At 43.4% G+C, this 27,047-nt stretch overlaps 1 protein-coding gene across 2 annotated transcripts in view; it reads right to left on the bottom strand.

The window, feature by feature from the left end:
- LOC126094765 (scoloptoxin SSD14-like) overlaps positions 1 to 27,047 on the bottom strand; it is a 452,119-nt gene that overhangs the window by 217,192 nt on the left and 207,880 nt on the right. The window lies entirely within an intron of this gene.

Consider the following 27,047-nt stretch of genomic DNA (forward strand, 5'->3'; position numbering starts at 1 on the left):
GACTCGGGAAGCGGAAGCGTTCGCAATTATACCGCTGAGAAAATTTAGGAAACCGGCATTTGCGGCTGACCGCAGAACGATACCACCATCGCCAACGCACACTTCGCATAAAGACCGCGAAGAAAATGTAAGAAAAATTAAGGCTCGTACAGAGACAGATAGGCAGTCGTTCCACTTGCGAGTGGGACGAGAAAAGGAATGGCTGGTAGTGGTACAACGTATCATCTACCATGCAGCGTATGATGGTATGCGGAATATGTACTGTATGTAGATGTAGATGCAATGATATCAGATTTATTTGACGCACAAGTCTCAACTGGTAGAAGCTTGGAAGCAGATGCGAACTTGCTCGCTCCCCAAGATTGGCAAAGTTTTACACAAGTTTGAAATATGGCGTGTACTTCAATGCGAGATGCTTTTAATAATTTCCACAGCAAAACTCTGTCTCGAAATCTGACAGAAAACCCAAAGAGATTCCGGTCATACATAAAGTACACCAAGTGGCAAGACGCAATCGATACATTCACTGCGCGATAACAACGGTGAAGTCACTGATGACAGTGTCACTAAAGCAGAGTTATTAAACACGGTTTTCCGAAACTCCTTCACCAAAGAAGAAGAAGTAAATATTCCTGAATTCCAATCAAGAACAACTGCCAAGATGAGAAACATAGTAGATATCCTAGGAGTAACGAAGAAGCTTAAATCACTTAATAAAGGCAAGGCCTCCGGTCCAGATTGTATACCATTCAGGTTCCTCTCAGAGTATGCTGATAAAATAGCTCCATATTTAGCAATTATATACAGCCACTCCCTCACAGAAATATGAGTACCTAAAGATTGGAAAATTGCTCAAGTCACACCAATACCCAAAAAGGGAAGTAGGAGTAATCCACGGAATTACAGGTCTATATCACTAACGTCGATTTCCAGTAGGGTTTTGGAACATATACTGTATTTGAACATTATGAAATACCTCGAAGAAAACGATTTATTGACACATAGTCAGCACGGTTTCAGAAAATATCGTTCTTGTGAAACACAACTAGCTCTTTATACTCATGAAGTAATAAGTGATATCGACAGGGGATGTCAAATTGATTCCATATTTTTAGTTTTCCAGAAGGCTTTCGACACCGTTTCTCACAAGCGTCTTCTAATCAAACTGCGTGCCTACGGAGTATCGCCTCAGTTGTGCGACTGGATACATGATTTGCTGTCAGATAGGTCACAGTTCGTAGTAATAGACGGAAAGTCATCGAGTAAAACAGACGTAATATACGGCGTTTCCCAAGGAAGTGTTATAGGCCCTCTATTGTTCCTGATCTATATTAACGACATAGGAGACAATCTGAGTAGCCGCCTTAGATTGTTTGCAGATGATGCTGTCATTTACCGTCTTGTAAAGTCATCAGATGATCAAAACGCATTGCAAAATGATTTAGATAAGATACTTGTATGGTGCGAAAAGTGGCAATTGACCCTGAATAAGAAAAGTGTGAAGTTATTCACATGAGTACTGACAGAAATCAGCTAAATTTCGATTACGCGATAAGTCACAAATCTGAAGGCTGTAAATTCAACTAAATACTTAGGGATTACAATTACAAATAACCGAAACTGGAACGATCACATAGATCGTGGGTAGAGCAAACCAAAGACTGCGATTCATTAGCAGAACACTTAGAAAGTGCAACAGGTCTACTAAACAGACTGCTTACACAATGCTTGTCCCCCCTATTCTGGAGTATTGCTGTGCGGTGTGGGATCCGCATCAGGTGGAACTGACAAATGACATCGAAAAAGTACAAGGAAGGGCAGCTAGTTTTGTATTATCGGGAAATAGGGGAGATAGTGTCACAAACATGATACGTGAATTGGAGAGGCAATCATTAAAACAAAGGTGTTTTTCGTTGCGACGGTATCTTCTCATGAAATTTCAATCACCAGTTTTCTCCTCCGATTGCAAAAACATTCTGTTGGCACCCTCCTACATAGGGAGAAATGATCATCACGATAAAATAAGAGAAATCAGGGCTCGCACAGGTAAATCTAAGTGCTCGTTTTTCCCGCGTGCCGGTCGAGACTGGAACGGTAGAGAGACTGCTTGAAGGTGGTTCATTGAACCCTCTGCCATGCACCATATTGTGAATAGCAGAGTAATCTCGTACAGGTAGATGTAGATGAAAGCTTGCGTACGAACTTTCAAGAATCATTGACAAGAGGGTAGTCTCCCTTGAAAATCTCTCTGGTGGTACTACAGAAGGTTTCCTGGTAAGGAAGGAGAAGGTTCTTCACAGAATAGGCAGGAGCAGAAACATGTGGAAAACGCTGGCTTAAACTGTTCTCTGGGATGTCTAGTTTATTGTACTGTACTCCCCAAGTTCGCCAGAAACTCTCTTCTTGAGCTCCGAGGCGATGTGTGGAAAAGTGTATCCGAAAACCATTCACAGCGGGGAAAGCAAATAGTCGACATCGCGGCCTATGTGGCAGGATGTAATTTCAACGACAGCCTAACAGGCATTATTTAAATTATGAAAATGTTCGAACTTGAGATCGGACCAGCCTGTTACAACTTCTGCACAAAAGCTAACGAAAAGCCTTTCGATCGAGCAGAGCAGCGGGTGACAGCAGCTGCCAAAGAGGCCCGCAGGACCACCACGGACAAGATGGAGTAGGACCACATAATGGTTCTGGGAGGACTGCTATATGGTCTAGGGGTCGATGACTAGAGGCATGTTCAACTTAATTAATAAAAAAAAGTAGCCCAAAAGTTTAAATGCGTTTTTCTCGAAACCGTGCTTTTCAGAGTGGCGGGAAACATAAGCTGAGGATGGTGCATACCATTTTCATCGGAATTTGATGCCATTATTCTAAAATGAATTCTCTGTTAGCGTACGAAGCTGTTTTGCGATATCTTCAAAAGTCCGTATTCAGCGCACCCTTTTGTCTCGATTTTTTGATTGAAGGAAATGACATTTGTTTCAACATTTCACCCTTATGCTAGAACTCACTATTTTTCAATTTTACTATGTATGCTGACAGAAAAATATTGAAAATGACATACAAAATTATTTTGTTACAGGTCCAATAGGAGGAATTACCGCCAATGACCAATATTTCGGCTGCAAGGGGTTCTTCCACCTGGTGCAGCGGTTACAGTGAGCGTCCGATGTGGACAGAAAAATAATTTCTTAAAGATAAAAATGTAAAGAATAAAGTTAAATCATAATATTTAGCATTTACTTTAAAAAATCCAAAAAATCACCCATTTTTCATGTGTTCAAAGATGGCTACCGCCTTAACGTAGGATGTGATACGGTTTTATATTGGCTATTTCATATATGGCGTTGTTTGGCGCACGTGTGCTAGATCATGTAGCTTTTTATAAGGTTATTCTTTGGTATTGAATAATATTCTTGGCAGGCCTCTGTGGCCGAGCGGTTCTAGGCGCTTCAGTCCGGAACCGCGCTGCTGCTGCGGTCGCTGGTTCGAATCCATCCTCTGGCATGGATGTGTGTGATGTCCTTAGGTTTGTTAGGTTTAAGCAGTTCTAAGTCTAGGGGACTGATGACCTCGTTAAGTCCCATTGTGCTTAGAGCCATTTAAACCATTTTTAATCTTCTTGTTTTGTTTTCACAGCTGTCAAGGCCTATCCAGCAGTCATACACTATGTGATCAAAAGTATCCGGATACACCCAAAAACATACGTTTTTTATATTTGGTGCACTCTGCTCTCACCTACTGGCCAGATACTCCGTATCACTTCTCAGTAGTCAGTAGATATCGTGAGAGAGCAGAATGGGGCGCTCTGCAGAACTCACGGACTTCAAAACTGGTCAGGTGATTGGGTGTCACTTGTGTCATACGTCTGTATGCGAGATTTCCACACTACTAAACATCCCTAGGTCCACTGTTTCCGATGTGATAGTGAAGTGGAAAAGTGAATGGACACGTACAACACAAAAGCGTACAGGCCGACCTCGTCTGTTGACAGAGAGACTGCCGACAGTTGAAGAGGATCATAATGTGTAATAGGCAGACATCTATCCAGACCATGACACGGGAATTCCAAACTCCATCAGGATCCACTGCAAGTACTATGACAGTTAGGCAGGACGTGAGAAAACTTGGATCTCATGGTCTAGCGGCTGCTCATAAGCCACACATCACACCGGTAAATGCCAAACGACGCCTCGCTTGGTGTAAGGAGCGTAAACGTTGGACGATTGAACAGTGGAAAAGCTTTGTGTGGACTGACGAATCACGGTACACAATGTAGCGATCCGATGGCAGGGTGTGGGTACGGCAAATGCCCAATGAACGTCATCTGCCAGCGTGTGTAGTGCCAACAATAAAATTCGGAGGCGATGGTATGGTAGTGTGGTCGTGTTTTTCATGCAGGGGGCTTGCACCCCTTGTTGTTTTGCGTGGCACTGTCACAGCACAGGCCTGCATTGATGTTTTAAGCACCTTCTGGCTTCCCACTGTTGAAGAGCAATTCGGGGATGTCAGTTGCATCTTTCAACACGATCGAGCACCTGTTCGTAATGCACAGCCTGTGGCGGAGTGGTTGCACGACAATATCATCCCTTTAATGGACTGCCCTCACAGTCCTGACCTGAATCGTACAGAACACGTTTGGGATATTTTGGAACGCCGACATCGTGCCATGCCTCACCGACCGACATCCATACCTCTCCTCAGTGCAGCACTCCGTGAAGAATGGGCTGCCATTCGGCAAGAAACCTTCCAGAACCTGACCGAACGTATGCCTGCGGGACTGGAAGCTATCATCAAGGCTAAGTGTGTGCCAACACCATATTAAATTCCTGAATTACAAATGGAGTGCGCCACGAACTTGTAAATCATTTTCAGCCAGGTGTCCGGATACTTTTGATCACATAGTGTACGATTATTACTTCATAGTGCTGTTGCTCATGCCCTACATGTCCGGCTAAATATGTTTACTTTAAAAAAAGGAGAAGTTTAATTATTGGATGATCCTCGTATACAAACCAGTTGTACAATTATATACACTCCTGGAAATTGAAATAAGAACACCGTGAATTCATTGTCCCAGGAAGGGGAAACTTTATTGACACATTCCTGGGGTCAGATACATCACATGATCACACTGACAGAACCACAGGCACATAGACACAGGCAACCGGGCATGCACAATGTCGGCACTAGTACAGTGTATATCCACCTTTCGCAGCAATGCAGGCTGCTATTCTCCCATGGAGACGATCGTAGAGATGCTGGATGTAGTCCTGTGGAACGGCTTGCCATGCCATTTCCACCTGGCGCCTCAGTTGGACCAGCGTTCGTGCTGGACGTGCAGACCGCGTGAGACGACGCTTCATCCAGTCCCAAACATGCTCAATGGGGGACAGATCCGGAGATCTTGCTGGCCAGGGTAGTTGACTTACACCTTCTAGAGCACGTTGGGTGGCACGGGATACATGCGGACGTGCATTGTCCTGTTGGAACAGCAAGTTCCCTTGCCGGTCTAGGAATGGTAGAACGATGGGTTCGATGACGGTTTGGATGTACCGTGCACTATTCAGTGTCCCCTCGACGATCACCAGTGGTGTACGGCCAGTGTAGGAGATCGCTCCCCACACCATGATGCCGGGTGTTGGCCCTGTGTGCCTCGGTCGTATGCAGTCCTGATTGTGGCGCTCACTTGCACGGCGCCAAACACGCATACGACCATCATTGGCACCAAGGCAGAAGCGACTCTCATCGCTGAAGACGACACGTCTCCATTAGTCCCTCCATTCACGCCTGTCGCGACACCACTGGAGGCGGGCTGCACGATGTTGGGGCGTGAGCGGAAGACGGCCTAACGGTGTGCGGGACCGTAGCCCAGCTTCATGGAGACGGTTGCGAATGGTCCTCGCCGATACCCCAGGAGCAACAGTGTCCCTAATTTGCTGGGAAGTGGCGGTGCGGTCCCCTACGGCACTGCGTAGGATCCTACGGTCTTGGCGTGCATCCGTGCGTCGCTGCGGTCCGGTCGCAGGTCGACGGGCACGTGCACCTTCCGCCGACCACTGGCGACAACATCGATGTACTGTGGAGACCTCACGCCCCACGTGTTGAGCAATTCGGCGGTACGTCCACCCGGCCTCCCGCATGCCCACTATACGCCCTCGCTCAAAGTCCGTCAACTGCACATACGGTTCACGTCCACGCTGTCGCGGCATGCTACCAGTGTTAAAGACTGCGATGGAGCTCCGTATGCCACGGCAAACTGGCTGACACTGACGGCGGCGGTGCACAAATGCTGCGCAGCTAGCGCCATTCGACGGCCAACACCGCGGTTCCTTGTGTGTCCGCTGTGCCGTGCGTGTGATCATTGCTTGTACAGCCCTCTCGCAGTGTCCGGAGCAAGTATGGTGGGTCTGACACACCGGTGTCAATGTGTTCTTTTTTCCATTTCCAGGAGTGTATGTATTGATGATGTATTACACATCAGAGTTGTTTATGGAGGAATAAATCTATTTAAATTTGAAATGCTAAGAAGTGCTCCCAGAGTTGTTTGGACACTTACCAGTGATGGTGACAGCAATGAATAAGATGCAGATCCAGTTACGACCTTGTCGTTCCTTTGTTTATCTCTTATCACTCCGCCCTTGACGTGAGCCCGCGGTGTAGCGTGGCTTATCGCTGCTTAACAGTGAGCTTGCAGATTGTCTGTAGAATAGAGTCGCATTATCACTCATTTGCACGGTATCAGCTGCTTCAAAACCACTCTCTTTATTTAGCACTAGCAGGTACTAAATCATGTTACTTTACTTAAGTGCTTCTTATCACTTTCAAAGTTGCGATCTCCCGCGAAACCATAAAGCGGAGACAGCTATGCAGTGTCAGACGCAAGGAAACAACATAAAATTAGCAGTATGTGACAAGCTGGCGTTTTTCCTGTACGTCAGGGTAAGGTAAAGCTGTATTTAACAAAGAGCTGGTACAGCTTAACGTGCAAAAGACTGACTTACGAACCAGGGAGGTAACATGTACCAAGAGAGAAACAGTACGGTGTGTTATGGCAGTTGGCCTGATATATCGACCAGCCTGCTGGTATTTAGAGTTTTCCTCGTTCGTATAGGGTAAAACTGGACTGGTTTCAAATCCCTACTTCGTAAAATAAGATACACGAACAGTTAACATATGATGACTAATAGAACCTGGTGCACGCTGAAGCGTATCAGGGAGATGGGGAGGGGGGGGGGGGTGAGGGAGGATGGTATATTCACATTATTACGGTAGTCGATATCACTACCTATGTAACCTCTCGATACTAACTCATTTCTGACCTATGCGATACATGTGATCACATATAAGTAATTATTATCTTTGCCATGTGTTGGAACTAATAAAAGGAAGCTTTTCCTTCGATCTATAGTACAAGACGTATATTTAACGTTAGTAATAGAGAGTTATCCTCACGTGTATTTTGAAATAAAGGGAGTAATTAAAGAGGAGCACTATCTGTTAAATACGTTCTGTACAGTTAATATCGTCCAGAAATTGTCGAAATTTTATTAAAGAAATTTCCCATTAAACTTCATTAATCAGTACTTAGTTATGAGTTTTCTTATTGTAAAAGTTTAATTAGTTTTTAAAACGTTTTATTTAAAGAAATACTATGAAATTTGATACTTACAAAGTATGTACTGCCTAAAATTTCTACACAGGCGAACGTTGTTTGGATTAGCCTTGCCATACCTCAGTAGAAACCTCCTTTTCTTCATCTTTGAAAAAAAAGTTTCCATTTCCAAAAATAAGTTTCTTACTGTTAATAAAAGCCTTCGCATTATAGAACGTTCTTTTATAAAAGTGAATAAGATTTGAATAACTAATAGTATATTCTTGCAACTATAATTCTCAAGTTTCTAAAAATGTATACCTCTGTAAAAATTAATGTACTCAATATAGAGTTATTGTAATTAAAATATTTCCTGTTTGGTGAAAATTCTTTCTGGAAATGCGAGCTAATAAATGTTCTGCGTGTTTAGCTTTTGACCTGTAAAGATACTATTCCAGTCAGTCTACTACAAAGATACTGTGCCATTCGTCTGGAGACTACGGTAGACTATGACAAGTGAGCATGGACTACGCTAGTTTTCCTAGTAGCTTCAGTCAGTTAACCGCGTTACATGTATGTTGTGTGTGTTTCATACTTATCGGGCGTCCGCCTCCGGTAGCTGAGTTATGCCGGCACGTTAGCTCAGCGTGTTCGGTCAGAGGGCTGTGTGCTCTCTATAATAAAAAAAACTGAGTCAAGGAATGCACGATCAACTTGAATGGATGTCTTGTGACTTCCGCCCAGAACAAACGCAACGAACAATACCGAAAAAAGAAAAAAAAAAGAAAAAAGTGGTCAGCACGAAAGACTGTCAATCCTAAGGGCCCGGGTTCGATTCCTGGCTGGGTCGGAGATTTTCTCCGCTCAGGGACTGGGTGTTGTGTTGTCTTAATCGTCATCATTTCATCCCCATCGACGTGTAAGTCGCCGAAGTGGCGTCAAATCGAAAGACTTGCGCCCGGCGAACGGTCTACCCGACGGGAGACCCTAGTCACACGACATTATTATTACTTATCGGGCGATTCCTCATTTCAATCTCTTTGTTTGCATATGATATCTGTGTCCTATTAGATTCCCCTAGAAAGTGAAAGCGGCGAACAGTCCACAACAGTAGGGACGTGTAAAGGGTCGCGTAATCAAAAGAACATTTCTGTTCTCCACAGTTGTAAAACTGAAACTGACAATGTTTTAATTCAGGTTTTATTCGAAAATTCTTGATTTGTAGCGTCAAACAGATTGATGTAGTAAAAATGAAAATAGTACACATTTATACCATAACGCTAAAAAAAAGCAGTTTTCTAAAAGAAATATAAAACTAAAAAAGGATGCAAAACAAACACATGTCAGGCATCGCTTAAACACTTTATCGAACGTAAACAAAAACGTGTTTCTGTTATTCATAAACAACTTTCGCACTTGTCAGTAACAATAGGAAACTCTTGTATTTGGTCGTAATGAAGAACGTTCTATTGAGTTCAAGAAACAACAGCAATAATACACATAACATAAAGTTTGTGCATGTACACTGTACTTGCATCAGTACCCGCCAGGGTAGCCGAGAGCAATAACGCGCTGCTTCCTGGACTCGGGTAGGCCCGCCAGCGGATTAACGACGAGGGCTGGTGTGCCGGCCAGCCTGGATGTGGTTTTTCGGCGGTTTTCCATATCCCACTAGGTGAATACCGGGATGGTTCCCACGTCCCGCCTCAGTTATATGACTTGCAGACATTTGCACATATTCGCAATACGAGGTGTGGCTAGAAAAAACCGGACTAGTACTGGTGAAAGAATAAAACGAATGCAATAAGGCTGAAAGTCGCGTGGCCTGTCACGTGACTCTCGCCCCGCCTACTGCTCGAGTTTCATCTGCCTCCTGCACTCAATCTGCCCTTGGCGTCTGTTTTAAGTAGTTGACGTTTTGTCTGTGCATCGGAAAATGTTGAGTGTACAGAAAGAACAGCGTGTTAACATCAAATTTTGTTTCAAACTAGGAAAATCTGCAAGTGAAACGTTTGTAATGTTACAACAAGTGTACGGCGATGATTGTTTATCGCGAACACAAGTGTTTGAGTGGTTTAAACGATTTAAAGATGGCCGCGAAGACACCAGCGATGACACTCGCACTGGCAGACCATTGTCAGCAAAAACTGATGCAAACATTGAAAAAATCGGTAAACTTGTTCGACAAGATCGCCGTTTAACAATCAGAGCAGTGTCTGAGTTAACAGGAGTTGACAAGGAAAGTGTTAGGCAGATTCTTCATGAAAGTTTCAACATGAACAAAGTGTGTTCAAAAATGGTTCCAAAGTGTCTCACAATTGAACAGAAGGAACGCCGAAGAATGATTTGTTCTGACATCCTGGAAAACATTGAAAGTGATCCCACCTTCTTACAAAATGTTATTACTTGCGATGAATCGTGGTTTTTTACTTACGATCCCGAAACTAAACGCCAATCGATGCATTGGAAAACTCCTGGTTCTCCACGACAAAAAAAGCACGAATGTCAAAATCGAAATTCAAGGCAATGATGATTGTTTTTTTTGACATCAAAGGGATTGTGTACATTGATTGGGTATCAGAGGGACAAACAGTGAATCAGCATTACTACATTAGCGTCCTGGCTACCCTACGTGAGCGAGTACGGAGAAAACGGAACGATTTGTGGAGAAAAAAGTCATGGATCCTTCACCAAGACAATGCCCCAGCTCACAGTGCGTTGTCAGTGAAGACGTTTTTGGCAAAACACAACATTCCCATCTTAGATCATCCACCCTATTCACCTGATTTGGCCCCCTGTGACTTTTTTCTTTTCCCTAAAGTCAAGTCAGCTTTGAAAGGAACTAGATTTGAGACTGTTGAAGCAGTAAAAGAAAAAGCGACGGAAGTAATGTATGGACTTACCGAAAATGATCTGCAGCATTGCTATGAACACTGGAAAATTCGTATGGAGCGGTGTAGAGACCGAGGAGGAGAGTACATTGAAGGAGATAACATGAAATTGTAAATAATTGTAAATAAATGTTTTTTCCAGCATCAGTCCGGTTTTTTTCTAGCCGCACCTCGTATTTCATGATTTGCACTAGACGCAGACGGCTGGGGTGCACTAATTCCATCCCAGGGGGTATGGGGTGGCGGCAGGAAGGGTATCCGGCCACCCCTTAAAATAAACCATGCAAAATACGTACTTGATCCTGCGCACGGTGCAGGACAAAGGCAGTAGCAAAAGCAAAAGCAAACTGTACTTGCATCAAAAGAAATTTTTATTACTTATAAAATACGATTTATATTTTTTAGAGATATAGAATACATAATGGACTAACACTGAACGATTTGAGGTTTTAAATATTAGCAAAAAAGAAGGATAGGAGGAGAGAGAGAGAGAGAGAGAGAGAGAGAGAGAGAGAGAGAGAGAGAGAGAGAGAGAGAGAGATGTCGTCGGCCCCCAGTTTCTCTCACACACATTTGTTTAATTTCTTGCCCTACCAATCTTACCAATGCTACCGGGACCGAGCGAGGTGGCGTAGTGGTTAGCACACTGGACTCGCATTTGGGAGGACGGTGGTTCAAACCTAGGTCCGGCCATTCCGATTTAGGTTTTGCGTGATTTCCCTAAATCGCCAAATCGCTTCGAATGCTGGGATGGTTCCTTTCAAAGGGCACGGCCGACCTCCTTCCCCATCCTTCCCTAATCCGATGGGGTCGATGACTTCCGTGTTTGGTCCCCTTCCCCAAATCAAACAAACAAACAATACTACCAGTAATCCTACCATTTACTGCGTCATTTATGTATTGTATTATGTATGACATGAAAGGGAAGCAGTGGTTGGGAAGGGAGTAAGACACGGTTGTAGCCTCTCCCCGATGTTATTCAATCTCTATATTGAGCAAGCAGTAAAGGAAACAAAAGAAAAATTTGGAGTAGGTATTAAAATCCATGGAGAAGAAATAAAAACTTTGAGGTTCGCCGATGACATTGTAATTCTGTCAGAGACAGCAAAGGACTTGGAAGAGCAGTTGAACGGAATGGATGGTGTCTTGAAGGGAGGATATAAGATGAACATCAACCGAAAGCAAAACGCGGATAATGGAATGTAGTCGAATTAAGTCGGGTGATGCTGAGGGTATTAGATTAGGAAATGAGACACTTAAAGTAGTAAAGGAGTTTTGCTATTTGGGGAGCAAAATAACTGATGATGGTCGAAGTAGAGAGGATATAAAATGTAGACTGGCAATGGCAAGGAAAGCGTTAATGAAGAAGAGAAATTTGTTAACATCGAGTATAGATTTAAGTGTCAGGAACTCATTTCTGAAAGTATTTGTATGGAGTGTAGCCATGTATGGAAGTGAAACATGGACGGTAAATAGTCTGGACAAGAAGAGAATAGAAGCTTTCGAAATGTGGTGCTACAGAAGAATGCTGAAGATTAGATGGGTAGATCACATAACTAATGAGGAAGTATTGAATAGGATTGGGGAGAAGAGAAGTTTGTGGTACAACTTGACCAGAAGAAGGGATCAGTTGGTAGGACATGTTCTGAGGCATCAAGGGATCACCAATTTAGTATTGGAGGGCAGCGTGGAGGGTCAAAATCGTAGGGGGAGACCAAGAGATGAATACACTAAGCAGATTCAGAAGGATGTAGGTTGCATTAGGTACTGGGAGATGAAGAAGCTTGCACAGGATAGAGTAGCATGGAGAGCTGCATCAAACCAGTCTCAGGACTGAAGACCACAACAACAACAACATTATGTATTGTACCAAAACGACCGAACCGTAGTTTTGGTAGAGCGAAACTCTGCACACACAACTTCCGACCCTTAGGTTAACTGTGACGACAGAAAGTGCCTTCAGCCAAAAAGTTAGAAAAAAATACACATTTGCTTCAAACGAATGTTGATGTGGACACCACCAGGCTCGGACGGATTGGATGTGATATGCCTTCACAATCCTCGGAACTTGGACATGACGTACTCAGCAACTTATAGAGGCTATGACAGTTTAACATGGATCCTGTACCACGGAGCAGCTCAGGATTTTTCAAGTTGTAACTACATTTATGACAATTTCTCCGTTTAAATTTACTTTTATCTCCACCATATATGAAATTCTATCGCTTTGACAACGCACTGGAGATGTTTCAAGGGAGTCCTGAAGAATGAAATAAGACTATTTTACTTATCTTGGTGCACTTCTAATTCAGGAAATGCGCGAATATCAAATTTCACGTTCGTGGAAGGTTTGTCGGCTTCTGACTGGACTTTTGGGCCATCGAAGGCGACTATGACAATTTAATTTACCCTACTTTTAATTTTAAAACTGTTATTCCCTTGTTTGTGCTTCCGATCAAAGACGACAGAAGAGAGAGAAATATTCCTTCGGAACTCCTGAAATCATTGAGGGAAGTGACAAGTAAACGATTATAGTTAACGTCTAAAGTATCCGAGAGCTGAGCATCACTTGGGTTTTTCTACTGGATATAGTTCATACAACGAACAGTATTCAATAATCGCTGTTCTAAGAGTTTTGTAAGTCTCTTCTTTCCTGGATGACTCAATTTTGCTCAACGTTTTTACAACACGTCTCAGCCTGACATTCATTTCTGCTGCAGTTAGTTTCTTGTGGTCATTTCACTTCAGGTCATTCCGGGCGATTGCTCTGAGTCTGTTACTGTTTCCAGTGATTTATCGCCATGAGCGTAATCTAACAATAACTAGTACCTCGGCCAAATTTGAAGCATTGTACCCCAGACTATGTTTTTAACGAGATTTTATTACTGTCTACAAGGATGGTTCTAAGCAGGGAGATTTTTTCGGTTGTTCTGTCGTGTTCCCCGACACTGTCTTCAGGATAAGGCTTCCAGAGCAGTTTTCAGTTTATTGCTCGGAACTGTTTGCTTTCCTGAGAGCAATGGAGCAGAGGAGACGGCGTCGTGACAAAAAATTTATCATCCGCTCTGATTCTCAAAGTGCCCTTCTCGCTGTTGGACAGATGTACCCAGCAGATCGGATGGTGTGCAACAGGTACAGGACGCTCTACTTCTCTTGCAAAGGTAAAACAAGGAAGTCATTTTTTGCTGGGTTCCAGGGCACGTAGGCATCCAGGGAAACGAACTCGTTGATGCTGCTGCCAATGAGCCCTGCTCCCTTCCTCCTCCTGCTCGCTGTTTAGTTCCAATGAGAGCTGTCACTTCATTTGTGACCAGGAAGGCCATAAGTTGGTGGGAGTCTCAGTGGCTGGCAGTGAGGAAAAATAAACTGCATTCCATTAAGACTTCAGTGCAACCATGGATTACCTCCTTCCGTTCGCGACGGTGTGGAAAAGTAGCCCTTACTCTGCGTAGAGTGGGACATTGTCCGTTGACACATCTACATCTACATCTACATCTACATCTATACTCCGCGAGCCACCTTACGGTGTGTGGCGGAGGGTACTTATTGTACCACTATCTGATCCCCCCTTCCCTGTTCCATTCACGAATTGTGCGTGGGAAGAACGACTGCTTGTAAGTCTCCGTATTTGCTCTAATTTCTCGGATCTTTTCGTTGTGATCATTACGCGAGATATATGTGGGCGGTAGTAATATGTTGCCCATCTCTTCCCGGAATGTGCTCTCTCGTAATTTCGATAATAAACCTCTCCGTATTGCGTAACGCCTTTCTTGAAGTGTCCGCCACTGGAGCTTGTTCAGCATCTCCGTAACGCTCTCGCGCTGACTAAATGTCCCCATGACGAATCGCGCTGCTTTTCGCTGGATCATGTCTATCTCTTCTATTAATCCAACCTGGTAAGGGTCGCATACTGACGAGCAATACTCAAGAATCGGACGAACAAGCGTTTTGTAAGCTACTTCTTTCGTCGATGAGTCACATTTTCTTAGAATTCTTCCTATGAATCTCAACCTGGCGCCTGCTTTTCCCACTATTTGTTTTATGTGATCATTCCACTTCAGATCGCTCCGGATAGTAACTCCTAAGTATTTTACGGTCGTTACCGCTTCCAATGATTTACCACCTATGGCATAATCGTACTGGAATGGATTTCTGCCCCTATGTATGCGCATTATATTACATTTATCTACGTTTAGGGAAAGCTGCCAGCTGTCGCACCATGCATTAATCCTCTGCAGGTCTTCCTGGAGTACGTACGAGTCTTCTGATGTTGCTACTTTCTTGTAGACAACCGTGTCATCTGCAAATAGCCTCACGGAGCTACCGATGTTGTCAACTAAGTCATTTATGTATATTGTAAACAATAAAGGTCCTATCACGCTTCCTTGCGGTACTCCCGAAATTACCTCTACATCTGCAGATTTTGAACCGTTAAGAATGACATGTTGTGTTCTTTCTTCTAGGAAATCCTGAATCCAATCACAAACCTGGTCCGATATTCCGTAAGCTCGTATTTTTTTCACTAAACGTAAGTGCGGAACCGTATCAAATGCCTTCCTGAAGTCCAGGAATACGGCATCAATCTGCTCGCCAGTGTCTACGGCACTGTGAATTTCTTGGGCAAATAGGGCGAGCTGAGTTTCACATGATCTCTGTTTGCGGAATCCATGTTGGTTATGATGAAGGAGATTTGTATTATCTAAGAACGTCATAATACGAGAACACAAAACATGTTCCATTATTCTACAACAGATTGACGTAAGCGAAATAGGCCTATAATTATTCGCATCTGATTTATGACCCTTCTTGAAAATGGGAACGACCTGCGCTTTCTTCCAGTCGCTAGGTACTTTACGTTCTTCCAGCGATCTACGATAAATTGCTGATAGAAAGGGGGCAAGTTCTTTAGCATAATCACTGTAGAATCTTAAGGGTATCTCGTCTGGTCCGGATGCTTTTCCGCTACTAAGTGATAGCAGTTGTTTTTCAATTCCGATATCGTTTATTTCAATATTTTCCATTTTGGCGTCCGTGCGACGGCTGAAGTCAGGGACCGTGTTACGATTTTCCGCAGTGAAACAGTTTCGGAACACTGAATTCAGTATTTCTGCCTTTCTTCGGTCGTCCTCTGTTTCGGTGCCATCGTGGTCAACGAGTGACTGAATAGGGGATTTAGATCCGCTTACCGATTTTACATATGACCAAAACTTTTTAGGGTTCTTGTTTAGATTGTTTGCCAATGTTTTATGTTCGAATTCGTTGAATGCTTCTCTCATTGCTCTCTTTACGCTCTTTTTCGCTTCGTTCAGCTTTTCCTTATCAGCTATGATTCGACTACTCTTAAACCTATGATGAAGCTTTCTTTGTTTCCGTAGTACCTTTCGTACATGATTGTTATACCACGGTGGATCTTTCCCCTCGCTTTGGACCTTAGTCGGTACGAACTTATCTAAGGCGTACTGGACGATGTTTCTGAATTTTTTCCATTTTTGTTCCACATCCTCTTCCTCAGAAATGAACGTTTGATGGTGGTCACTCAGATATTCTGCGATTTGTGCCCTATCACTCTTGTTAAGCAAATATATTTTCCTTCCTTTCTTGGCATTTCTTATTACACTTGTAGTCATTGATGCAACCACTGACTTATGATCACTGATACCCTCTTCTACATTCACGGAGTCGAAAAGTTCCGGTCTATTTGTTGCTATGAGGTCTAAAACGTTAGCTTCACGAGTTGGTTCTCTAACTATCTGCTCGAAGTAATTCTCGGACAAGGCAGTCAGGATAATGTCACAAGAGTCTCTGTCCCTGGCTCCAGTTCTGATTGTGTGACTATCCCATTCTATACCTGGTAGATTGAAGTCTCCCCCTATTACAATAGTATGATCACGAAACTTCTTCACGACGTTCTGCAGGTTCTCTCTGAGGCGCTCAACTACTACGGTTGCTGATGCAGGTGGTCTATAGAAGCATCCGACTATCATATCTGACCCACCTTTGATACTTAGCTTAACCCAGATTATTTCACATTCGCATTCGCTAATAACTTCACTGGATATTATTGAATTCTTTACTGCTATAAATACTCCTCCACCATTGGCGTTTATCCTATCCTTGCGGTATATATTCAATTCTGTGTCTAGGATTTCGTTACTGTTCACTTCCGGTTTTAACCAACTTTCCGTTCCTAATACTATATGCGCACTATTTCCTTCAATAAGAGATACTAATTCAGGAACCTTGCCCTGGATACTCCTGCAGTTTACCAATATTACGTTAACTTATCCTGTTTTTGGTCTCTGAGGACGGACGTTCTTTATCAACGATGATAATGTCCTCTCTGGTAAGCCGTCAGGTATTTTATCGTTTCGCCCAAGGGGGGGTCCCTCTAACCTAAAAAACCCCCGTGTGCACGCCACACGTACTCTGCTACCCTAGTAGCTGCTTCCGGTGTGTAGTGCTCCGTCTTACGTTGGGAGGAGCCCAGAGACGCCGTACACAGCTGACAGTACGACGTACAGGGTTATTACAAATGATTGAAGCGATTTCACAGCTCTACAATAACTTTATTATTTGAGATATTTTCATAATGCTTTGCACACACATACAAAAGCTCAAAAAGTTTTTTTAGGCATTCACAAATGTTCGATATGTGCCCCTTTAGTGATTCGGTAGACATCAAGCCGATAATCAAGTTCCTCCCACACTCGGCGCAGCATGTCCCCATCAATGAGTTCGAAACCATCGTTGATGCGAGCTCGCAGTTCTGGCACGTTTCTTGGTAGAGGAGGTTTAAACACTGAATCTTTCACATAACCCCACAGAAAGAAATCGCATGGGGTTAAGCCGGGTGAGCGTGGAGGCCATGACATGAATTGCTGATCATGATCTCCACCACGACCGATCCATCGGTTTTCCAATCTCCTGTTTAAGAAATGCCGAACACCATGATGGAAGTGCGGTGGAGCACCATCCTGTTGAGAGATGAAGTCGGCGCTGTCGGTCTCCAGTTGTGGCATGAGCCAATTTTCCGCGGGCTAAGCGTGAAACTTGCCCGCACGCGTTCGACCGTTTCTTCGCTCACTGCAGGCTGACCCGTTGATTTCCCCTTACAGAGACATCCAGAAGCTTTAAACTGCGCATACCATCGCCGAATGGAGTTAGCAGTTGGTGGATCTTTGTTGAACTTGGTCCTGAAGTGTCGTTGCACTGTTATGACTGACTGATGTGAGTGCATTTCAAGCACGACATACGCTTCCTCGGCTCCTGTCGCCATTTTGTCTCACTGCGCTCTCGAGCGCTCTGACGGCAGAAACCTGAAGTGCGGCTTCAGCCGAACAAAACTTTATGAGTTTTTCTACGTATCTGTAGTGTGTCGTGACCACATGTCAATGAATGGAGCTACAGTGAATTTATGAAATCGCTTCAATCATTTGTAATAGCCCTGTATTTTAACTGAGTGCGTTTTATACGACGACCTGAGGGTTGAACTGGGTCTCCCACAAGATCTTCCTGCTATTTTAACTGATACCGAGGCGAATGTTCTTCGTGTCTTAAGATTTTGTGCGATGTCCTGAATTCTTCCCAAAATATTGTGTGTGAGATCTTAATGTGTCACATTGTGGGTGGGTCACGATTATTTCTAAGCCGTCATACAGCCGCGGTTATCTGTCCGTTTTTTAACAGCATCTTTAAAGGTATTTTATACATAATTTTATTTAGTTATCTCGCTGTCTCTCGCTGGGATTTTATTACTGGCTTTTCTGAAGCTCACCTTTTTGGTGTTTCTTTACGTTTCCTGTGGTGGGATCAAACGTAGTTTTCCAGTTTATTGGTTTTCTTTAGTATATCATTAATGCAAGGGGGCTGATGACCTTGCTGTTTAGCGCCCTCCACCGTAAATCATCGTCATCATCACTGGCCTATTTGTGCGCAATATAGTACATTTATTTACGTTCAAGTTCAACCGTCGTTCCCCATAACGACTGCCGACCCTCCGAAGGTTTAATCAAATGAAAACTATTTGGTTCCAGAGACCTTTTCAAATCTCAAACGTCTGCGATGTTCACAGGATGAATCACCTAAAACTTGCACCGAAAATATTGCGGAAATGGAAAGTGCTACTGGTGTGTAGTTTTCACAGAATGGACTGGTAGTCAGTTGTAACTCTGCCTACGTGTATCACTCAGTAAGCACATGCATTGTGATTTCAATCGCACTTGCTGGAAAAAAAAAAACAAAAAAATTAAGAAGCAGTGATGGGTGAAAATGTGGCCGGGTAGGCGTTCGATACCTTGCCATACTAAAATGCTCAGAGAATTAGCAGCGGTGCCAGATGACCACAGCCACTTTTTAAGGATTGGTAAACTTCATTGGACCTTACGTGCACAGAACAGATATACCTCGAATGCCTGTCGTATTTCACTTTCCACAATGCTGGAAGCGATCTACAAAACTGAAGATAGTAAGACACACTATTCTATAAGATCGGCATGCAGTGTCGTTACCTGTTTCTTCCGCAAATAATTCAAGCTTCTGAAATGAACGAACAAGCAGTTTCAGTATTATTTCCTTAGCTTAAAAACTTTTGTCGAATGTTTCTACAGCTAAGTGCTGAATAAGTGTGAAATACGTAACCTAACTACTCTCCTGAACTCACTTCAACAGATGATTCATCTACATCTACATGATTACTCTGTAATTCACAATTAATTGCCTTGCAGAGGGTTCAGCGAATCTTCTTTAAGCTGCTTCTCTACCGTTCCACTCTCGAACAGCGCGTGGGAAAACAAACACTTGGAAATTGCCCCGCGAGCTCTGACTTCTCTTATTTCTTTACGATGATTAGTTCTCCCTATGTAGGTAGGCGCCAACAAAATATTTTCAAATTCTGAGGAGAAAGTTGGTGACTGAAATTTCAGAGGATGTCCTGCTTTTGTTTTCACGACTAACGTCGCAATTCGTGTATCTTCTCCGTGGCACTCACTCCCCTATTTCGCGGTAATACAAAACGACGTACCCTTCTTTGAACGTTTTCGATGTCCTCCGTCAACCCCATCCGATGCGAATCCTGCACCGCACAGTAATACTCCAGAAGAGGACAGACAAGCGTAGTGTAAGCGGTCTCTTTAGTAGAAGAATTTTATAAGAGTTCTTCCAATGAATCGCAGTCTTTACATTGCTCCCCCATAACATTATCTATGTGATCATTTCAATATAAGTTATTTGTAGTTGTAATACCTAAGTATATAATTGAACTTATAGCCTTTAGATTTGGTTGATTTATCGTGTAACCGAAATTTAGCGGACTCCTCTTAGTACTCACTTGGATGACTTCAAACAATCCATTATTTAGAGTCACTTGCCACTTTTTTTACCATACAGTTATCTTCTCTATATCATCATGCAAACGGCTTGGATCATCTGATGTCTTTGCAAGAAGTTAAGTGACAGAATCCTCTGTAATCAATCTAAGAGAGCTGCCCCGATTGTCTACTAAATCGTTTATGCAGACAGGGAACAGCAGAGAGCCTGTTACACTTTGTAACGGAACTGAAATGATGGTGGGCTGACAGTAATTTGGAGCCCGCGCGTCGGAAACGGGCGCGCTTGTGTGAGACTGCCAGGGAGTGCACCCTGATGCCATCTATTGGCGAAACTGGGAATTAGCGCTGCCTGTCAGACAATGCACTAAGCTCTCGGAGTCAAATGTATTCTTTTTCTTGGTAATTATAAGTTATAACTGTATAATTTAATGTTGTAAAGCGCTAGTAGTAAATTATTATGACTGGTATGAACTCCAGGGTAATAAATATAAATATTCTTAAATACTAAATGATTTCGGTAAAAAGGTGGTAGGGGAACGCCCCCACTCTTGGTGATACGAGTGTAGCTAGGGGTAGCTGGAGACACAGGGACTGAACAATGGAATGGCCTGGGGAGTGTTGACGTGATCGGACGTGCGTAACTGTGCTCACGCAAAAGTGATTGTGCAACAGCGAAGAGGCGAATATCGTCGCCGTTTTTGGAGTAAAACGCGACGAATGGTTGTTGAAGCCGCCTCTATGCCACTGGGGCTGATTGTAAGAGTTCCTGTGCCCAGATTTTATGGCGGACGTGCAGTAGCTTATACGAGTGCTACAGCTCATAGTTCCAGCCGCCATTAAGGGCATGAGGCGTGAAGAGCTGTGTTAGCCACATGCATCTCACCACCAGCACCGACACGTCTACCCAAGGCAAGACTGCTTGCAATTGTTAAGTCGAACTTTGTATACATGCAAAAGGAGAATACCAGTTTTCTTTTATGCAAGTGCAGAGGACAGAATATAGTAATGAGTAAAATTATGACGCATGTTGTTCACTGTAAAGTGTAGTAACCTCAAACATAGTATAGTGAAATCAGACTGAGGCCACCATCACCTCTTTCATTTACAATTCTTTTGGTTGTAGAATACTTTAGCGTATAAGAATGTTGAAAAGAGCAATGGTCACACCAGAATGAGTCGCCTATTTATAGTTACTTAAATTTTTCTGAGCAACCTTTCAAGTAAAGTCACTTAACTAATTCTGTATCAATGGTCCAAAGAGTAATATCCAAAATCATTAAATAAGTTGAAGGATAGAATTTTGTTAACTCAAGTTGCATAAACTGTCTTGGTAGTAATTACCAAGCCAACTCACAGAAATTGAGAGAGTATTTGCTTTGTAGAATCATCTAGAATGATCAGAAATAGTAATATTCAGAATTAAGTTTAAATTCAACTCAAGCCATTTCACTTTGAAACGAGCCAAAAATTGATTTATTCTTTTGCTCCTTCAGAGCTGGCGACCGTAGTTATAAGTATTTTCAGGAGGATTCGACGGTAAGTCTGCTGCTCTCGTCGTGCTGATAGGATTATCCACTGCTGCTAGCAGTGGTGATTGGATACATAAGCTCACTACCAAGTTAAGTGGGTCAGGTAGGCAGTGTTGCCGTGTGAACTGTAGGGCACTGTAGGCCGTGGATCGAACCCGTTCACTCATCACAGCTCTTAGGAAAATAGTCCGGTTAGGAGTGTACTAATCATTAGGTAAATACTGGCGAGTAACGGTCAAAAATGTACACGCAAGTGAATTTAGCAAGGTCCACGTAGCACCTAGTTAATGTGGTGCAATGGAGAGGGTAGGAGTGGAGTAAAAGTGAGCTGAGCTTGTGGCAGCTGTGCTGGATTCAAATATTAACTACGTGAATTCACTACTGCCTCTTACCATTGGGACTGAGCTATTTACAGTTAAAATACGTAGCAGTAAGCGCAAAGGCGTGACAGCTACAAGTCCGTATTGGTTTTATACATACGGAATTGGGAAGTGGGTCATTCCGTCAGTGGAGGGGGTTAAAACAACCGAGTCAGTGGAGAACATACCCCATTTACTGATGGAAAGATTCAGCGGTTCGGTCGCAACTTCCTTGGAGAATCCAAGGTATTACTTCTGTTTTACGAGTTGACTTTCCGTCAGTTATTACGAATTCCTTTCATCTCTCTTTCCTGATGTATTGCGCTGCTGTACAGTTATTTGCACGTCCAACAATCACGAAGTCTGGGAAGGATCTGCTGTGTATTGCACGAGATCACCCTTACGCCGTACAGTATATTGCTTAATATACAGGGTGAGTCACTACTATTGCCACCTATAATAACTCTGAAGTATGATAGGAGCTGAAAAGTTTGTGGGACAAAAGTTGCATGGGTCAACGGGGGCCATAATATGACATTGGTTTTTTGATGCTAGGTGGGGTTGCTTCAGAGATATGAAGGTCAAGTTTTTTTTTTTTTTTTAATGGGATGCTATAGCTCAGTGCTTATTTTCTGATAAGGGCTATCGAGACGAAGGTCACAAAGGTGCCATGAACGTCCATTTACAGAAGTTGTTCGAAGTGATGACCATTGGCATCAATGCAGTGCTGCAATCTTCTTATCATGGATTGATTGGTGATTCTTATCACATCGGCATTTATCGAAGCACATGCTCTGCCAATTCTCTCTCGCATATCTGCAGGTATAGTGCGAACGTTTTTACAAACGATGTCTTTTGCGAATCCCCACAAGAAAAAAATCCAGAGGCGTCAAGTGTGGCGAACGAGCCGGCCACGCCACATCTCCTCCGCGTCCAATCCAACGATTTGGGAATTTTCTCTGCAACTCATTTCTAGCCATCAGCAAAAAATGTGCCGGACACTATCATGTTTGATATGTTGGCAGAAGAGCCAACACCGTGTTGCTAGAGGAGGCCGAAATGCACGCTATAAGCTCACGCAGACTGGCATGAGGTCTGGAACAGTTTTGGGAATTGAGTCTAATAAATAAAGTACGAAGCTCTTGAAATACTTAACTTTAATCCATAATTGGAGAACATCGGACTGACGGTACAGGATTTATAATCTCAATATAAACTGGCAATGGCGTCTTGCTAGATCGTAGCAATTGACGTAGCTGAAGGCTATGCTAACTATCGTCTCGGCAAATGAGAGCGTATTTATCAGTGTAGTATCGCTAGCAAAGTCGGCTGTACAACTGGGGCGAGTGCTAGTACGTCTCACTAGACCTGCCGTGTGGCGGCGCTCGGTCTGCAATTACTGACAGTGGCGACACGCGGCTCCGACGTATACTAGCGGACCGCGGCCGATTTAAAGGCTACCACCTAGCAAGTGTGGTGTCTGGCGGTGACACCACAATGTTGATGCCACATTCTGTTCCTTGTTCCTAAAGGTATTTCTTCCAGTAACAGACCTAATCTTTCATGAAGGAACGTGGTGTACTTCCTACCACTAAGATTTCCTTCGATGAAATAGGAGCCTGTAATTCTGTCCTCCAGAGTCCCACACCATAAATTCACCGACCACGGTTTTTGATGTGCAACTTGCCGCAGCCAACATGGATTTTCAGTTGCCCAGAAATGCATGTCATGCAAATTAACATTTCCATGGTTCGCCAATGTAGCCTCGTCAGTAAAGAAAATCAAATTAATAAATGTGTCCTCCCTCCGAGTCTGAAGTTGAGTCCATCGGCAGAATTCAATGCGACGCCGGCCGTTGTGGCCGAGCGGTTCTAGGCGCTTCAGTCCGGAACCGCGCTGCTGCTGCGGTCGCAGGTTCGTATCCTGCCTCGGGCATGGATGTATGTGATGTCCTTAGGTTAGTTAGGTTTAAGTAATTCTAAGTCTAGGGGATTGATGACCTCAGAAGTTAGGTCCCATAGTGCTTAGAGCCATTTGAACCATTTCAATGCGACGCATACAATCCGTACCAGTTAATTATTGCTGGAGACTGATACGGTAAGGATGATATTTATTGCAATGCAGAAAACGAACAACAGTACTCTGGCTCATGCCAGATTCCCATGCGATCTGACGCGAACCAACAAGAGGATCACGAACCACAGTGGCAAGAGTACCAATTTCCGTTCCCTCGTTAGCAAGTTTCCTTCGGCGGATATGTTTCCGATGCGTTAAATATCCAGTTGTTCTCAATTTATCATACACATATTTAAATGTACGACGTGTTGGAGGAGTACGTTGAGGATATCTTTCAGCGTATAAGTCTCTACCTCTAATTGAATTTCCTTGACCTTCTCCGTAAATGAGAAGCATATCGATTTGCTCTTCATTTAGTAATCGCGAAAGCGTTACAGAGATGATAGATAAACTCCAGTGGAAGACTCGGCAAGACAGACGGTCAGTAACTCGGTACGGGCTTTTGTTGAAGTTTCAAGAACATACCTTCACCGAGGAGTCAAGCAGTATATTGCTCCCTCCTACGTATATCTCGCGAAGAGACCATGAGGATAAAATCAGAGAGATTAGAACCCACACAGAGGCATACCGACAGTCTTTATTTCCACGAACAATAGGAGACTGGAATAGAAGGGAGAACCGATAGAGGTACTCAAGGTACCCTCCGCCACACACCGTCAGGTGGCTTGCGGAGTATTGATGTAGATGTAGATGTAGATTCATATTTCCTTGAGTCGACGATACTAGTCTAACCGTTCCTATTAGTGTTGTACTGCGGAACCGTCGAATGGTGTTTACATGTCAATTGCACATTAGATGGATACCCCGTATTCGGCGAATATTTACTATTTGCATGATATACGAGTGAGAACTGCCAGAGCATGTGCTTCGATAAGTGCTGTAGTGATACGGAATACCACTCAATCTATCATAAGAAGATTGCAACACTGCACTGACAGCAATGGTCATCACTTCGAACACCTTCTGTAAATAGACGTTCATCATTGGATTTGTCTCGATAGCCGCTATCAGAAAATAAGTACCAAATATAGCATCCCATTTAAAAAGCAAAGTTGGCCTTCATATCTCTGAAGCGACCGCACCTAATATCAAAAAAACCAATGTCATATTATGGCCCCAGCTGTCCCATGCAACATTTGTCCAGCACCTTTTCGGCTACTATCATAATTTCGAAGTTATTCTAGGTGGCAACAGTTAGCGACTCACCCTGTATTGAGCGGGCGTCAATGTTTTGAAAGCTCTGCCGTATCCTTCAAAACACTGCGCAAGTCGTCGCTACCGCTCTCAGACGGACATTATTATTGGATAATAGCCAGTAATTATTCTCAGTAATAATAATATGGAACAGGATGTAGTTGAAATGGGAGATATGATACTGCTCGAAGAGTTTGACTGAGCACTGAAAGACCTCAGTCGAAACAAGGACCCAGGAATAGACAATATTCCATTAGAACTACTGACGGCCTTGGGAGAGCCAGTCCTGACAAAACTCTACCATCTGGTGAGCAAGATGTATGACTCAGGCGAAATATCCTCAGACTTCAAGAAGAATATAACAGTTCCAATCCCAAAGAAAGAAGGTGTTGACAGATGTGGAAATTACCGAACTATCAGTTTAATAAGTCACGGCTGCAAAATACTAACGCGAATTCTTTACAGACGAATGGAAAAACTGGTAGAAGCTGACCTCGGGGAAGATCAGTTTGGATTCCGTAGAAATGTCGGAACACGTGAGGCAATACTGATCTTACGACTTATCTTAGAAGCTAGATTAACGAAAGACAAACCTACGTTTCTAGCATTTGTAAACTTAGAGAAAGCTTTTGACAATGTTGACTGGAACACTCTCTTTCAAATTCTAAAGGTGGCAGGGGTAAAATACAGGGAGCGAAAGGCTATTTACAATTTGTACAGAAAACAGATGGCAGTTATAAGTGTCGAGGGACATGAAAGGGAAGCAGTGGTTAAGAAGGGAGTGAGACAGGTTGTAGCCTCTCCCCAATGTTATTCAATCTGTATATTGAGCAAAGCAGTAAAGGAAACGAAAGAAAAGTTCGGAGTAGGTATTAAAATCCATGGAGAAGAAATAAAAACTTTGAGGTTCGCCGATGACATTGTAATTCTGTCAGAGACAGCAAAGGACTTGGAAGAGCAGTTGAACGGAGTGGACAATGTCTTGAAAGGAGGGTATAAGATGAACATCAACAAAAGCAAAACGACTATAATGGAGTGTAGTCGAATTAAGTCGGGTGATGCTGAGGGAATTAGATTAGGTTCAAATGGTTCAAATGGCTCTGAGCACGATGGGACTTAAGATCTATGGTCATCAGTCCCCTAGAACATAGAACTACTTAAAACTAACTAACCTAAAGACATCACACAACACCCAGTCATCACGAGGCAGAGAAAATACCTGACCCCGCCGGGAATCGAACCCGGGAACCCGGGCGTGGGAAGCTAGAACGCTACCGCACGACCACGAGCTGCGGAGAATTAGATTAGGAAATGAGACACTTAAAATAGTAAAGGAGTTTTGCTATTTGGGGAGCAAAATAACTGATGATGGTCGAAGTAGAGAGGATATAAAATGTAGACTGACAATGGCAAGGAAAGCGTTTCTGAAGAAGAAAAATTTGTTAACATCGAGTATAGATTTAAGTGTCAGGAAGTCGTTTCTGAAAGTATTTGTATGGAGTGTAGCTTAGTATGGGAGTGAAACATGGACGATAAATAGTTTAGACAAGAAGAGAATAGAAGCTTTCGAAATGTGGTTCTTCAGAAGAATGCTGAAGAATAGATGGGTAGACCACATAACTAATGAGGAGGTGTTGAATAGAATTGGGGAGAAGAGGAGTTTGTGGCACAACTTGACTAGAAGAAGGGGTCGGTTGGTAGGACATGTTCTGAGGCATCAAGGGATCACCAATTTAGTATTGGAGGGCAGCGTGGAAGGTAAAAAATCGTAGAGGGAGACCAGGAGATGAATACACTAAGCAGATTCAGAAGGATGTAGGTTGCAGTAAATACTGGGAGATGAAGAAGCTTGCACAGGATAGAGTAGCATGGAGAGCTGCAGCAAACCAGTCTCAGGACTGAAGACCACAACAACAACAACAACAACAACAACAACTCAGTATTGCTCAATAAAATTGAGAGTGTGAGGATTCCTTAATAGTCCCTCGGGGTGCTCCCGAAATAGCCTTTAAACCTGTCGGAGCTATGCACACTGCATTACATTTATTTACGTTCAGGGCCGACTGCCATTCGGT

The sequence above is a fragment of the Schistocerca cancellata genome, chromosome 1, assembly GCF_023864275.1.
Source record: "Schistocerca cancellata isolate TAMUIC-IGC-003103 chromosome 1, iqSchCanc2.1, whole genome shotgun sequence".
NCBI classification, from domain to species: Eukaryota; Metazoa; Arthropoda; class Insecta; order Orthoptera; family Acrididae; genus Schistocerca; species Schistocerca cancellata.